The sequence below is a fragment of the Tyto alba genome, unplaced genomic scaffold (genome assembly GCF_018691265.1).
Source record: "Tyto alba isolate M040663 unplaced genomic scaffold, T.alba_DEE_v4.0 Super-Scaffold_42, whole genome shotgun sequence".
NCBI classification, from domain to species: domain Eukaryota; kingdom Metazoa; phylum Chordata; class Aves; order Strigiformes; family Tytonidae; genus Tyto; species Tyto alba.
In genome coordinates, this window is record NW_024881318.1 from 22,561,520 (window position 1) to 22,574,730 (window position 13,211).

Here is a 13,211-nt window from a genome sequence, read left to right on the forward strand (position 1 = left end):
GTTCCAATTTTGGTCAGCAGTGCCTAAGTGAGACTTTCTCCGTAATTGTTTTTCTCTTCATCCAGAGGGGCTGAGCCTCCCAGACCAGAAGCTGAGTAAAGAAGCTGTTGGTAGGTCCTGGTTTGGCTGCTTGAGCCTGGCCACGGGAGGACAGAAGCGGCAGCCTGGAACGCAAGTTTGACATTGGGCCTGGCAGCTCCAGCAAGGTGGACTTTGGAGGTGGTCGGGGAGGAACACATGGGGACAAAGGCCAGAAAAGGGCGAGGACAGAAAACCCTATGACTACAAAAGCCTGCTTCTCCAGTCCCTGATTATACCTTGGGCTTCCAAAGTTGCTGTGTCCTTTTGCTGTTGCAAAATAGCCATACTATGCAGCACAAAATGAGTAACTTAAGTTGTTGAGGATGGCAACGTTTTGTTTCTCTCCTTAGAAATTACTTTCTTTGCTCCATAGTCAAAGGTCTGATACAGCAGTTGAAAAGTTTAACTGTTGATGAACTGTAGATTTCAGAGCTGAAGGAGATGCAATAATGCAGGCTCTATGAGGCAGCACTATGGGTGTCAGTACAGCTCCATACATTCTATTATCTCTTTTTCTCTTGGGGAGGGAAAAGGGAATCGATTTAGGAAGTTGCACACAACAAAAGAACTATATTAAATAGTGCTAAGATTGATCATTTGTTAAAAAAAAAAAAATCAGAATTTAAGTTGCTGTGTAACTAATATACCAAGACACATCGTGATACATGGCGACAACTGGTTTTCTACCACTTCCCTGCCTGATTCAGTGCGCAGGATATACAGCAGTCTCCTAGTCAAGTAAGGTCTTTTCAGGGAGGGTGTTTGTATAATCCTTACTTCTTTTGCAGCATCAATTGTACTCTGCACAGTGAGAAGGAAAGGCAGCATGAAGATCAAGTAAGGGTCTCCCTCAGCCTGCAGAATGGTGCTCAGAGAACTCAACCCTGTCCCTGACTGTACTCAACTTCTATGCAATATAAGCCACACAAAATTCATCTGTATGCAGGGTGTGCTCTGCATTTTCAGGGCTTATTCTGAAAAATGTGCTGGGCATTCACAGTTTTCACTGAAGGTTATGGGCATTCTGATTTGAATAGAGAGAATGCTACAAAATGGAAAGTTCTCTGGAAAAAAATAATTGGGAATGCATTTCTTTAAGTAGACCACCACAAATTATAGGACACTTGTAATCTATCAGCTGCAAAAGTAGAATAATAAAGCCAGCTCATTTTGCTGGAATGTTGTGCTTATAACCTCCTTGAAATAAATAGTTTTCAGATGTTACTTTATTAAGTTTTTTTAAAAAAAAAAAATATCTCAAACCCTGCTAAGGAAATTAATACTTAGTATTTGGAATGAGGTGTGAATATTATTTGGGAAATAAGGGATGGGGCCCTATGTAGAGCAGTTAGGTAAAATAAGCCTTTAGAAGAATGTCAGTTGAGTACTGTTCATTCAGTGAAAGGAAAGGTGAAATCCTTCCCAGAAAATCATATGTGATTGTGTCACTGGAGCCCATTTTTGATTCATATTCACAGGGTAGGTGAATTAGTCACATGGGTTACCTTATTTCTGGCATTTCCTAAGTTTTGAGATGCTGCTTTTGTAATTTCAGTAATTTCTCAATGTAACACAGTGCAGTATAGTACGTACTATAAGCATAAATTGTGTAGTAATAATAAACCATGAAGTAATGTAACTTCAGTACACTTCAGACTCATGCAGTTAGCAGAAGTGCTCAGGCATGCACTGAGTTAATTTCAATACATAAGACTTTTAGATACAGAAAACCTCTTAATTTTCTAAAGTTAAAAGAAATCTTCCATACTGACTATCTGATAGACATGCTTTTTGACAACACTTTCTAAAGCTAAGCACTTAATGTGGTTCCACTTTGAAATAAAGGGGATTTTTTTTTTTTTTGCTTGACTGCACTGGGAAGAATGTCAGGCTCTACAAGTCAAAATTACTCCCCTCCATCCATCCAGTAGCTTTCAGTCCAGAGTATTCCCCGATTTTGATGATTTAGAATTGAACCTAACCTACAGAATTTTGAAGTTGCCTGTCAAAAAGCTCTTCCCTGTAATTTTAATGAAAATTCACCCCTGCTGTTTTAGGCAATATGACTTAATTTGAAACAAAGACTTGGAAGGAGCATGTGGCGTTTTACTGTTTTTAGTTTTAAAAGGCATTTGCAAGGAGCATGAAAAAATTCTGACATGATAAAATCAGGAACTTTTAATTCCATTTTTTTTTCTCCTTTGATCCCTATAATTGACAGTAACAGCTAAATTTTTACTTAAAACAATAATGCTGCCCATGAGGAGCATAACATTAATACATAAAAAAATTAAAAGCTAGATGAAGCAGTAGAAGATTTTATTTGTAGTGAGTTAAAGGGGCTGTATTTCTCAGTTGATACTGATTCACCTCATGCAATTTTTTAAGATTTTCCTTTTGGGAAAAAAAAAAAAAAACAAAAAAAAAACAAAAACAAACAAACAACAAACAAACAAACAAAAAACAAACAAACAAAAAAAACCCAAACCAAAACAAACAAACAAACAAACAAAAAAACAAATTAAAAAAAAAAAAAAAACAACCCCAACCCAAAAGTCAGTTCTTTCATTAAAAATAAAGGTATTGAAATAATATAGGAGTATCCCTCCTTCCCCCTCCCCCGCTGCCGTTTTTAATCAGCAGCTCTCAGGTAAGAGTTGTAAGAGTCAGTTCCTTTTCTGACCTTGAGGGGCACTCAGCTGACTCTCTCTCAGGAGGGTACCATGCCCATCACCTCCACCCCAACACTTCTTAAGGTGACTAGGGGGAAGAGCCACGAGCACCAGTTTCAGTTTCTCAGACAATTTCTGGTCTAGTTGCGAATACACAAGCAATGTTGGAAAACATCACCTGTAAAAATACAGTGTCAGGGTCCTCCAGTGCCATCCTGGCAGGGTTCTGCCACATTTGGTGGCTTTTGACTTGCTTTGCTCAGAGAAATGTTGGAGACAAGAAGACTACCCTAATTGTTAAGTTGAAGAAATTCAGGATCACCCTACTGATTCAAATGCCATGTCAAGCCTGTGCCAGTTTTCATCTATCACAGGTAGGTTCCACTTCATGCAATCGTAAGAAAAATAGGAAGGGCTTTTTAGAGTTTAATAAGTATTGGAAATCCTTGATCGGGACCTGTGAAGCAAGCTGTATCAGAAGGAAAGTCCTTGCTGTCAGAGTGTTGTACCAGTTACTGTTGTGCTGATGTGTAGCTACAGTGTAGCTACAGCCTATCCACTAGATTCATGCTAACATGACAGAATGCGCTAATGAAGGATCGCTAGACAGTAAGGAAAATCTGTCTACTCAAGCTCAATTAACTCCTTCAGCAGAGTCTTTAATTTTGAAAATTTAGTGTATGATTTTCTTTTTTCTGCTTCCACCTTTCCACTGTATCCCTGTGAATAAGCCCGGGAAGTTGCTCCCAGGCAGTTTGGGCTGTTGCATAAGCAACGTCCATACACAAACTGTTGCCAGAAGGCAGCTGGATCACTGCTTTGGTTGAAGGCAATGTGTCAGGGTGCCTTTAAGTTAAATTTTGAGTGTCATGAAAGTCAGATGGAAAACGAAGTTGTGATGATACATGTTAAACCTTGAATAAAAATGTGGCTGATGCATCACCCTGCAGAGGTAAGCAGCTGGAGCTGTTGTCCTGTCCCACCTGTCTTTTCCTCCAGGTGGTTGTAAGCGATGACACTTCAGTCACAGAGCGTCTTGAATGGGTAATCTTCCAGGTTTAGCTGTCCGTACCCCTGTAGCACATGCAGTGATAAAGAACTGTGCTGTGGTTCAAGAACTGATTGTTCACACTTTGAACCATAGTTAAGGAATGTGTTTGGCCAAAAGAGTTGAGCAATATGCATCCCCATGCCTGCTGGAGAGGAAATAAATTTAACTGCTCACAGTAGTAACCAGATAAAGGGCAGACTCTGCATCTTGAAGCATTGTTCAGTGTACTAATGTGGTGAGAAAAGCCTATCTGGAACTTGTTAGAGCAGAAGGACTGGAAGGATGGAGCAAGCATTTGTCTCTTTCCTCACAGTCTGAGCACAGACTGGGAAGCTGTGTGTTTACAGCTAGAGAAGGAAGCTGAAGGATGCTGAAGGTTTCCCTCTGGACCACTCTGAGATCACGAGCACTCAAAGGATGAAGTATCCCACAGGAGGAAGTTGTGGCCACTTTCTCTTTAAAATCCACTATTACTTGGTGTAAAATACAGGAGCAGCCCTGGGAGGAGGAACCTCTGTCAGTAAATGCACAAAGCCATGGGCTTCAAGGTCATCTCACAACCTCCCTTGGTGTTCTACTGCACTCGGAGACAACAAGGGAAGGAGGAGCCCTAGCTCACACTGATCACAGATGCTTGCTCCTGGGATATACGCACCTGAACATCTGAGGCCAAATGAGCTAGGATTCCCCTACCACATGGGTGAAGCTCCTTTGCTGTTCTTCTGGTTTGAGCTCAGAGGGCAGCTGAGCGCCACAAACTGCTTACTTCCTCCTTTCCTCCCATCACTGAGAAGAAGAAAGTAAGCAAAAGCTTAGGATTCGACATAAGGACAGGGAGGGATGAATCACCCATTACAGTCACAGGCAAAAGACAAACTCATTAGGGGAAGAAAAAAAAAGAACATAAATTTACTACAGACACTAGCAACAACAACAACACTTAACGGACAGAGTAGGACAGTGAGAAGCATTACCACATTTTGACAACACCTTCCCCCCCCCCTCCCTTCTTCCTAGTCTCAGCTTTGCTCCTGATATCTCTACCTCCTCCCGCTAGAGGCGCAGGGGCAGGGAATGGGGGGTGCAGTCAGTGCTGCCATCTCAGAGGGGAACTTCTGGAACTTCTTCACCCGGCTCCAGTGTGGTCCCCCTCTCACAGGAGACAGCCAATTTGAGTCCCTCCCACAGGCTGCAGTGTTCCCCTAGCTGCTCCAGTGTGGGACACCAACTTTCTCTGACATGAGTCTCTCCCACAGGCTGCAGCCCTTCCTGAGCTGTTCTGACATGTGACACCCCTGCACGCTGCAATCTTCTCAGTACCGAATTACAACAGTGGGGACTGCTTCTTCCAACAGGATCCCGGCGTCCCTCAGGTACAGTAACCTTAAATGGCATGGAACTCCCCCACAGACTGTATGTCAGCGTCTGCTCCACCATAGACCATCGTGGGTGGCAGGGGGGCTGCCCTACTATTTCACCACAGGACACATGGAGGGGTGTCTGCTCAGGCACACCTGCCCTCTCCTCCCCTTTCCTCCTCCATTCTTCCTTCCACTGACCTTGGTGTTCACATAGATGTCATAACTCCTCAAAACTCCAACTCCTTCTCCCAGGTCTCCTTCTAAAGTATGTTATCGCAGAGGTGCAGCTAATTGGCTGAGCCTTAGTGCAGATGTGGGTCTTACTTGGAGTCAGGGGAGCTTCAGAAGCTTCTCACAGGTGCCACCACTGTAGCCCCCTCCCCTGCTACCAAAAACTCCCACCACTCACTCAAACCCAAGACAGCTGTTAGCCAGTGTAGTGTGCAGGAGGCAGTGGCAGTTGCACCAACACCTGTCAGGACTGAGCTTTGCCCTGTTCTTCAAGAGGACACATTGAAGGTGCCCACCTGCTCACAAGGACTCTGGGCTGGAGGTCCCTGGGTTACAAAAATGTGCATCTGAAGCTGTGTAGGAAGGATGTAGGCTCCCAAGGGGTCTGTGCTGCCCTTCGCTGGCTGCTTCTAGATGTACTTTTGCTTGTCCCTCTGGGAATTGTGTATGCAAACTCTGCAGAGAGACAAGTCATCTGACACAGAGGTCCTCTCTGCAAGCCAGGCACCTTAAAATAGGCTTACAGGATTTGCATTCCTTATACACTCTAGAATTAAACAGTTATCTACTTGGAGAGTCAAGAAAATTTGTCCAAATCAGACCTGAAGTAGATTAGCTAAATCATGTTAAAGCTTTGTGTTCACCTACTCATTCAGGATTCATGTTATTTCCATTTATCTTAATTTAGCCTGCTAATGAATTCAAGCAAATCGAATTAAGTTTACTTTAATTCTGAACAAGCATGCCCAGCGTTCGCATAGGGATTTATGCAGCTCTCTCAGCCTAAATTCCCACACCTAGCTGACACGTGAAAACTAGTCCAAAAATCCCTGCACAGAGAAGCTCCAAAATAGCTTGATATATATTCTGAGATTTATGCAAAATCTGAACACCTTTTCTCACTCTTTACATCTTTTCTAAACTGGGATTATATGCTAACATTGCTCTAGTCCAGGTCAGATTCCCAATAGGAGCTGTAGCTGCATATCTACAGGAATCCCAAAACCAGAAAAGGCAGGGGAGAAAAAAATGTAGCTATAACTCAACACATGCTCTTCAAGCCTTCACGATCTTTAGCACTGCTGCGAATACACTACCTTGTGTGCGAGGCATGACGTGCCTTCTGCCCTTCCCACTGTACCATGCCATACTTCTAACAACCCTCAGCTGAACCACATTCCCACAGAGCAGTCACCATCCCCACTGCCTGGAGGAGGAACAAACCTAACAAAGGAAAGCAGACAAAAACGGGCTGGTAGAATTAAACTGGCATGTAGAGTCTGTGATCTGTAGCAGTTGGCAAAATTATCTATGTGTTTGTGGATAGAGGTGACTCAACTTTTTCCTTATTATTGGTGTGTCATGCATGTTCTGTCTGAAGCAACTCTATTTTTGTATAAATTTCCCATACATATATCTTTTCTGCATTCACTTTTAACTCCAGTTTGGCAGGCTACATTCTTAGAACTTGCATTAACATTCATGAAGCCTTTTTTTCAAGATTTTACCTGTTGGATACTTTTCTGTCTCTTGTGAATAACTGTCAAGGAGATATTGTTTCAGTGGTTAATTAGAATTGTTTCTTGGCTGAGTTTTAACTCCTGCTCAAAGGTTTGTAATTTGAAAGTAGTCTGACAGTGAGCAGAACCTAACCTCTATCAGTAAGAATGGAGATAACCAGGTTGGGGTTTTTTTTCCGAATCTCAGGGTCCTGATGGACACCAAGCAGCCAAGACCAGAGATGTGTCCCAGAATGCAGTGAAGCCAATATACAGGCTGCTGCATTGAGCTGCAGAACAAGAATGTTTGGGACTACATTCAAGGAGGCATTTAGGCACCTAGTTCCCAAATTATGTGCTTAAAATACCTTCATCAACCACCACTCAGTTCTGGAAGTGCCTAATTCCTTAATCATCTACCTTTTCAGGTTTACATCCTTGGGGCTGTTTCTGTTTAAGGGAGGTGCACTTCGCACCTCCCTCAGAATTTCTCAGGGTCAAGCAACTGATTGCTCAACATCAACATTCTTCATCATCACAGATTAACTGGGCATTTCTCTGCCTGAGCTCCTTATAGTTGTGAGGCTGTGCTAGAGACTTTCTAAAGGAAAATAAGGCCTAGATTAAAGAGCACTTAAGTGTCTGCAAAGTGAACTTTGACACACCTTTTTTTAAGCATCTGGTCCCTGAGTGCAGTGCCCAGAAACTGAAACCCTAAACAGGGTTTCATTTCCTAGGATTGACCTTGCAGGCTTTCCTCTGGGAGTGGAGTTCATGGCTCCAGTAAGATGAGTCCCAAGACCAACATGCCAAGGGTGATACCCAAGACCTACCAGCTAAGCCTAGATCCTCTCTCTAGGAAATTAAAAATATAAGGTTCATTTTGTAAGGGAAAGAAAGAGCGTTGTTTTCGAAGAACAAGTCTGATAAAGGAGGAGCGATTCACACCTAGCCTGTGGCCAGAAGATAAGCAGTCCTTTTGTTAACTGTGATGACCCAGTACTTGGAACTAGTTTTAGGTGGATGGAGATGCCAAAAGGCTGGGGGAACCTGGACTTTTTAACTTTTCATCTTAGTACGCTTGTGTGATGAGCTCATGCATATTAACTTCTCTGCCCTGGCGAGAGCCAAGGTTCATTTCCATGAACATGGGATGTATGAACACATACACGAAGAGGCGTGTCGGTAGGCAATTCGGGAAGTCTGTACACCCTGTAGTACTCAACCAATGAGGAATCAGGGGAGGGGATTTGTGGTCTGGAGACAGGGATATAAACCATCGCAGGATGACTGCTAGGCGTGTCCACCTGGTGGGGCATCTGATCTTGCAAGAACGTAATAAAAAGTGCTTCACAACACATCCTGTCTAAGTTGCTGATCATTGGCAATTGAGCATTTTCTCACAATTGGAAGTCACATTCAGCTGGAAATGCTGGTTAATTGTTTTGCTTTACACTGCCTTTGAACTGAAGGTAGAAATAATCTGGAAAAAAAAGAAAGTGAATAGATGGCAAGACTTCTTTGTTTTCAGGAAACAACTCAATCAACATAGAGAATGTGAATGATGACAAGTCAGGTGTGCAAGCTGTGCAGACCTGGGGGAGACCACCCTGTTTCATGGATCCCATGTGGATTTAAAGAGGATCTAGGAACTTGTGGACTGAAGGGAGGCTGTTTTTACATGCTGTTGAGGTTGAGTAGCCACTGAGCATATTTTCAGGCTACTCACCTCTTCTGCCCAAGTTGTGTTTTGTTTCTAACAATGGGCACCACGTGGAGTTACTGAAGGAAGAAATAACCCATTGGGTTTTTATGTCCCTGCTTTGGGCTACTTTTTGGTTCTGAGTAATTCTGTGTGATGTCTGAAGTTAACCCAGAAATGCGTAAGAACCCAGAGAGGGACAGGATGGGCCCTGCCCACTGCAGCGTGACACAGACCTCTACAGTGCCTAAAGCATTTCATTTCTTTGGAGATTGGTTCTTCACAGGTGTTTGTATTCAAAGGTATTAAAAAAAAAAAAGAAAAAGTCTTTTCTTATTTTTGCATCTAAAATAGATAAAATTTTCTGCTGTATGAATTTTAACTGTATCAGGTTAGTTCCCACACTTTCAGTCCTGAGACAGAAAACACTTGTATCAATTTTTTACTCCCTTCTCAGTTTAACTTCTTCAAGATAGGTCTTGGCCTAAGACTTTTTAAAATCATCTCTTATGCTCCAGGGAAAAGACCTACAAAATTGTCATTAGAAACATACTTGTTATCAAGAAATTATTAAAACTGCCAAGTACGGTATGATAACAACAAAATATCCTATATTTCCTATATGGACTGTAGTGATCTTGCATTGTTCCAGCTCAGACAGTAAGTTCTTCTGAAACTAACGACCAAAGTTTCAGGTGTTTACAACAGAGAATTTCCTACAAAGAAGGTTTCCAGTTTGACCAAGGGTTTACATGTTTGAAATGTTTTTACTGAAGTATCAAATTCAGATGCACTATTTGTCTGCTTGGTCACTGATGTTAGGAACAACAAGTGATGGGCATGCAGCAGAACATGAGGAGCTGTTTTCTGTAGTTTTCCTTCTGTTGTCACCACTCATTGGGGTGAAAATGAAATTCACAGACTGAACAAATCTATAGGACATTAGATTGCTTGTTGGCCAGCAGGTCACAACCATTAGGAAATGAGGCTGGATTAGGGTAAAACACATGCTGCAACAATAGTCTTCTTTCTCACTTCCCACTGTGTATTTTTTAAGATTGTAGGGGGTTAATTATCAGCATGTTTTGAATTGGACTCTATGCCTCTGTCAGTGCTTGCTGATCTGGGTGTCACTAAACAACTTTCTAAGCCTGCTTTGTGAAAAAGGTTTGTTGTCCTCTTGACAGCATGTAACATCTCTGTTTTAAGGTTGTAAGAAAACAAATGATAGGGACACACTTGCTCAGCTCTTGAGAACATTTATTTAGCAACGTATGTTAGGAAAGCGTCATCGTCCACTAAAATTAAAATATGCAATTCATGTTGACAGTAGTATCTGCCAGCTATGGTTTGTTGGATATTTATTACCCACACTGCTGGTAGGCAGCAGATGCCTACATTTTTATTACTGACTAATCCCTGAAAAAAAAAAAAAAAAAAAAAAAAAAAAAAAAAAAGAGGACAAAAAGGCTTAAATGGGACAATAATGTGCTGAAACATCTCTTCAGTCAGTAAGGTGGTAATTTCTTGTCTTAACGAGAATTCTAAACATGTCAGTATACCTACATCCACAGGTCAGTCCTGAATTTTCAGGTCATTTTATTATTCTTTTCTTCTAATTGATTTGCTACCGGCAGACTTCGAAGTAGTGTATTTTTTTCTCTTATCATATAAGCTGGAAAAGTGCCCAAAGCATATTAGCTCATCAGCCAGCCATTTATACCTGCTGCTCACTGTCTACTACTGCTAAATATATGTTAATGATGCTATCTGAGTGTTGGAAGGACCAGGATGAATTTGTAAATTGTGCTCATGCCAGGAAAATTAATGCTACTTACAAAGATGACAAAGAAAGCTGCTGCTTTTAGATGAGATGAATCACCACATTACATATTACTCTGGGGTAATAGATTATATTTTCTCTCTTGAACTCATTTTTTTGGAAACATGGTTATATGGCAACTATAGCATATGAGAAACCTTTCAAAGCCTTCTGAGATGGAATAAAGAGACAGTATCAGATTTATTTTTAAATAGAGTTATGTTTAAATACATATGATTCTGTTATAATTTGTTTTTTTTAGAGGTCTTTTCACATACTGTGTCCTAATTAGAAAACTGCAGCCTTTAAAAATTTTATAAGGGTTTTTTCCTTACTTTTAGTTATTAATTACAATGGTCTTTTCAGCAACAGTGAGCAATGTTCGGCATGTCTGAAATGCTTATGCATAAAATATATCCAAAGCAACAGAATAATATGAGAGCAAAACAAGCTAATTTGAAATTCCAATGTGGTGTACAATAATGCAGCCTCTGTTAAATATGTTTGGTATGAAAGAACAATTTAAGCTAATTGCAAGTACAGCTGGAGTTTGAATTTGTTTAAACATTTTTAAAAGATAGTTAAGACATGGAAACAACTGGTTGAAAACTTAGGTACTACATTTGACAAAGATGTAGATAGCAGTTGGACTGAGTGGAGGTGGGGATTATTTTGGAAAGCATTGCAGTCCCCCTTTCTTCAATGTTTCTGTGGTCCCAGGGCAGGCAATTCCCTTTCAAAGTGCCTTTTTCCTGCACTATCTTATCCTCCCAAGCTAAAACAGGAACAGAAGAGGTGAAAAGAGTCAGTCAGAGGCACAGAGCAGGTATTTTGGCTGTTGCCCTGTGAAGTCAGCGATGGGCATCCCATGGCATGGACACTGCCCTCCCCTTGCCCAGCCGCCGGGCTCAGCAGTTCCCAGTGCCTGGCAGAGCCACAGCATGGGCTGGGAACCAGAGTCTGGCTTGGGGGCACTCCAGGGGGGTCTGCAGAAGAACCATGATGTTGTCCAAGCCCAAAGCTGGTGAATCGCCGAGAGGTGGGCTGTCACTGGGGACAAGGCCTCTGGCTCATGGGAAGGCCAGCAAACACAGCACTAGTTTTCAAACCCCATTCCCACAAAGTGTACAAAACATGCTGGACCAGGCAAACTGATCAGAATATATTGTAAAATCATTTTTTCTAAAGTTTTAATACTTTCTGAATAAGTCATAGGGTTTTCTTCCATATGATAAACCACTGGAATTATAAACTTTTTAATTCATCCTTACTAGGGATGAAACAACATGAAGGCCTTAAAAGATCTATATTTAACCAGAAAAAAAAAATACTTATCCAAAAGCAATTGCCTAAAATACATGCAAGGAAATGCAAAGACCATCTGAAGGAGTAAACTTAGGACACTAGGCTCTGCAGGAGCTATTGCAGCCCCCCAGATATCCCAGACCAGGACAACATCACGACAGCTTGTGGTCATCTTAGCCCATAGTAATTCCAGCCATAGGAGCTGTGCTTAACCTCTTAGACACATTACTGATGTTCAGTGCACAGATTTTAGTACAACCCAGCAGCTCAAAAAGAAAAACTGAGCTTTCCCAGTCCCTGCACACACATCACCACTGGAAGATGACACTCTCTGAAATGTTTCAAGTGCTGGGTGAATGTATTGCTAATAGAGAGTGATTATGGAAACACAAGCATCTCAAGAGACAACAACGTTTTGCTGTCTAACCCTGTAGCCCTGCAATATAATATTGTCTTCCAGCAAGAGGCCATAAGTTCTGCAGCGAATTTGCAAACCCTCAGGATGGAGGCTTGTCAGGTGTGCTCTGTCTGAACATCTCTTGACCTCCCAGCAACTCTGTTTCACTCTGTTTAGTCATGGCAGAAATTTCTCTAATTGATCAGGTGTCTATGGCTAATTTGTTCTACTTTTGTTTATCCTTGCATGGTACAACCATCATTTCATATAGCTGGCAGTAGCAAGTGGTGATGCTATGTCAAATGAGACGTTCAAGACTGACACAATGATGTAGGGTAGAGAAATAGAGGCCTGGTACAACAGCAGAGGATTTGAGAAGTAGAGACACAGAGTGCGTTTCAGAGGCTCACAGGGATGGAGTGATAAGAGATGGACAAATGCTCCGCACCAGAGACCACTCATCAGGGGTCAGTTTTAGAAATATGGACCCACAGCTGCACAAAACTGATTTTGGGGGATAAGACAGAGAACAAAGACATAATATCTAACATACATAAGTGGTATCATATATAGTAAATGCATTTGTAACCTGGAGCTGTAGACCAGCAAAGAAGAAAGGTGTAAAACTGTGTTGGCAAACATGAAAAAATGATCCTAAGTGCATCTTAGGGGAGGAAGAAGAAGCCAGCACCATGAACACATTGGTTCATGGAAGAAGAAGCCAGAACCATTCCTCACAGTGAGGGTATCCAGGGGCTGATGGTCAACACTGTTGTCTTCTTCAGCAGTCCAAAGCTCCTGTAGGTCCAGAGGAACAGGGGAAGGGTGAGCATAGCTCCAAGGAAAGTGATAGAAACTCATATGCATTACAATTTTATTATTGCTATTGTTGAGACTTTTTCTGTACAGAAGTGCTCTAACTGCATTATTAGTCTCCCTTTTCCTGAAATAAGAACATCTAGACTAATAATGATTCTTGAATTAGACTGTTAAGTTTAACATTATAGTAGCAATAAATTGGAAATGTTTATTGGCATCTCAGGAGTGCCTAAACCAAGACAGAAAATCCCTCCGAGCACATTGCTCCAGT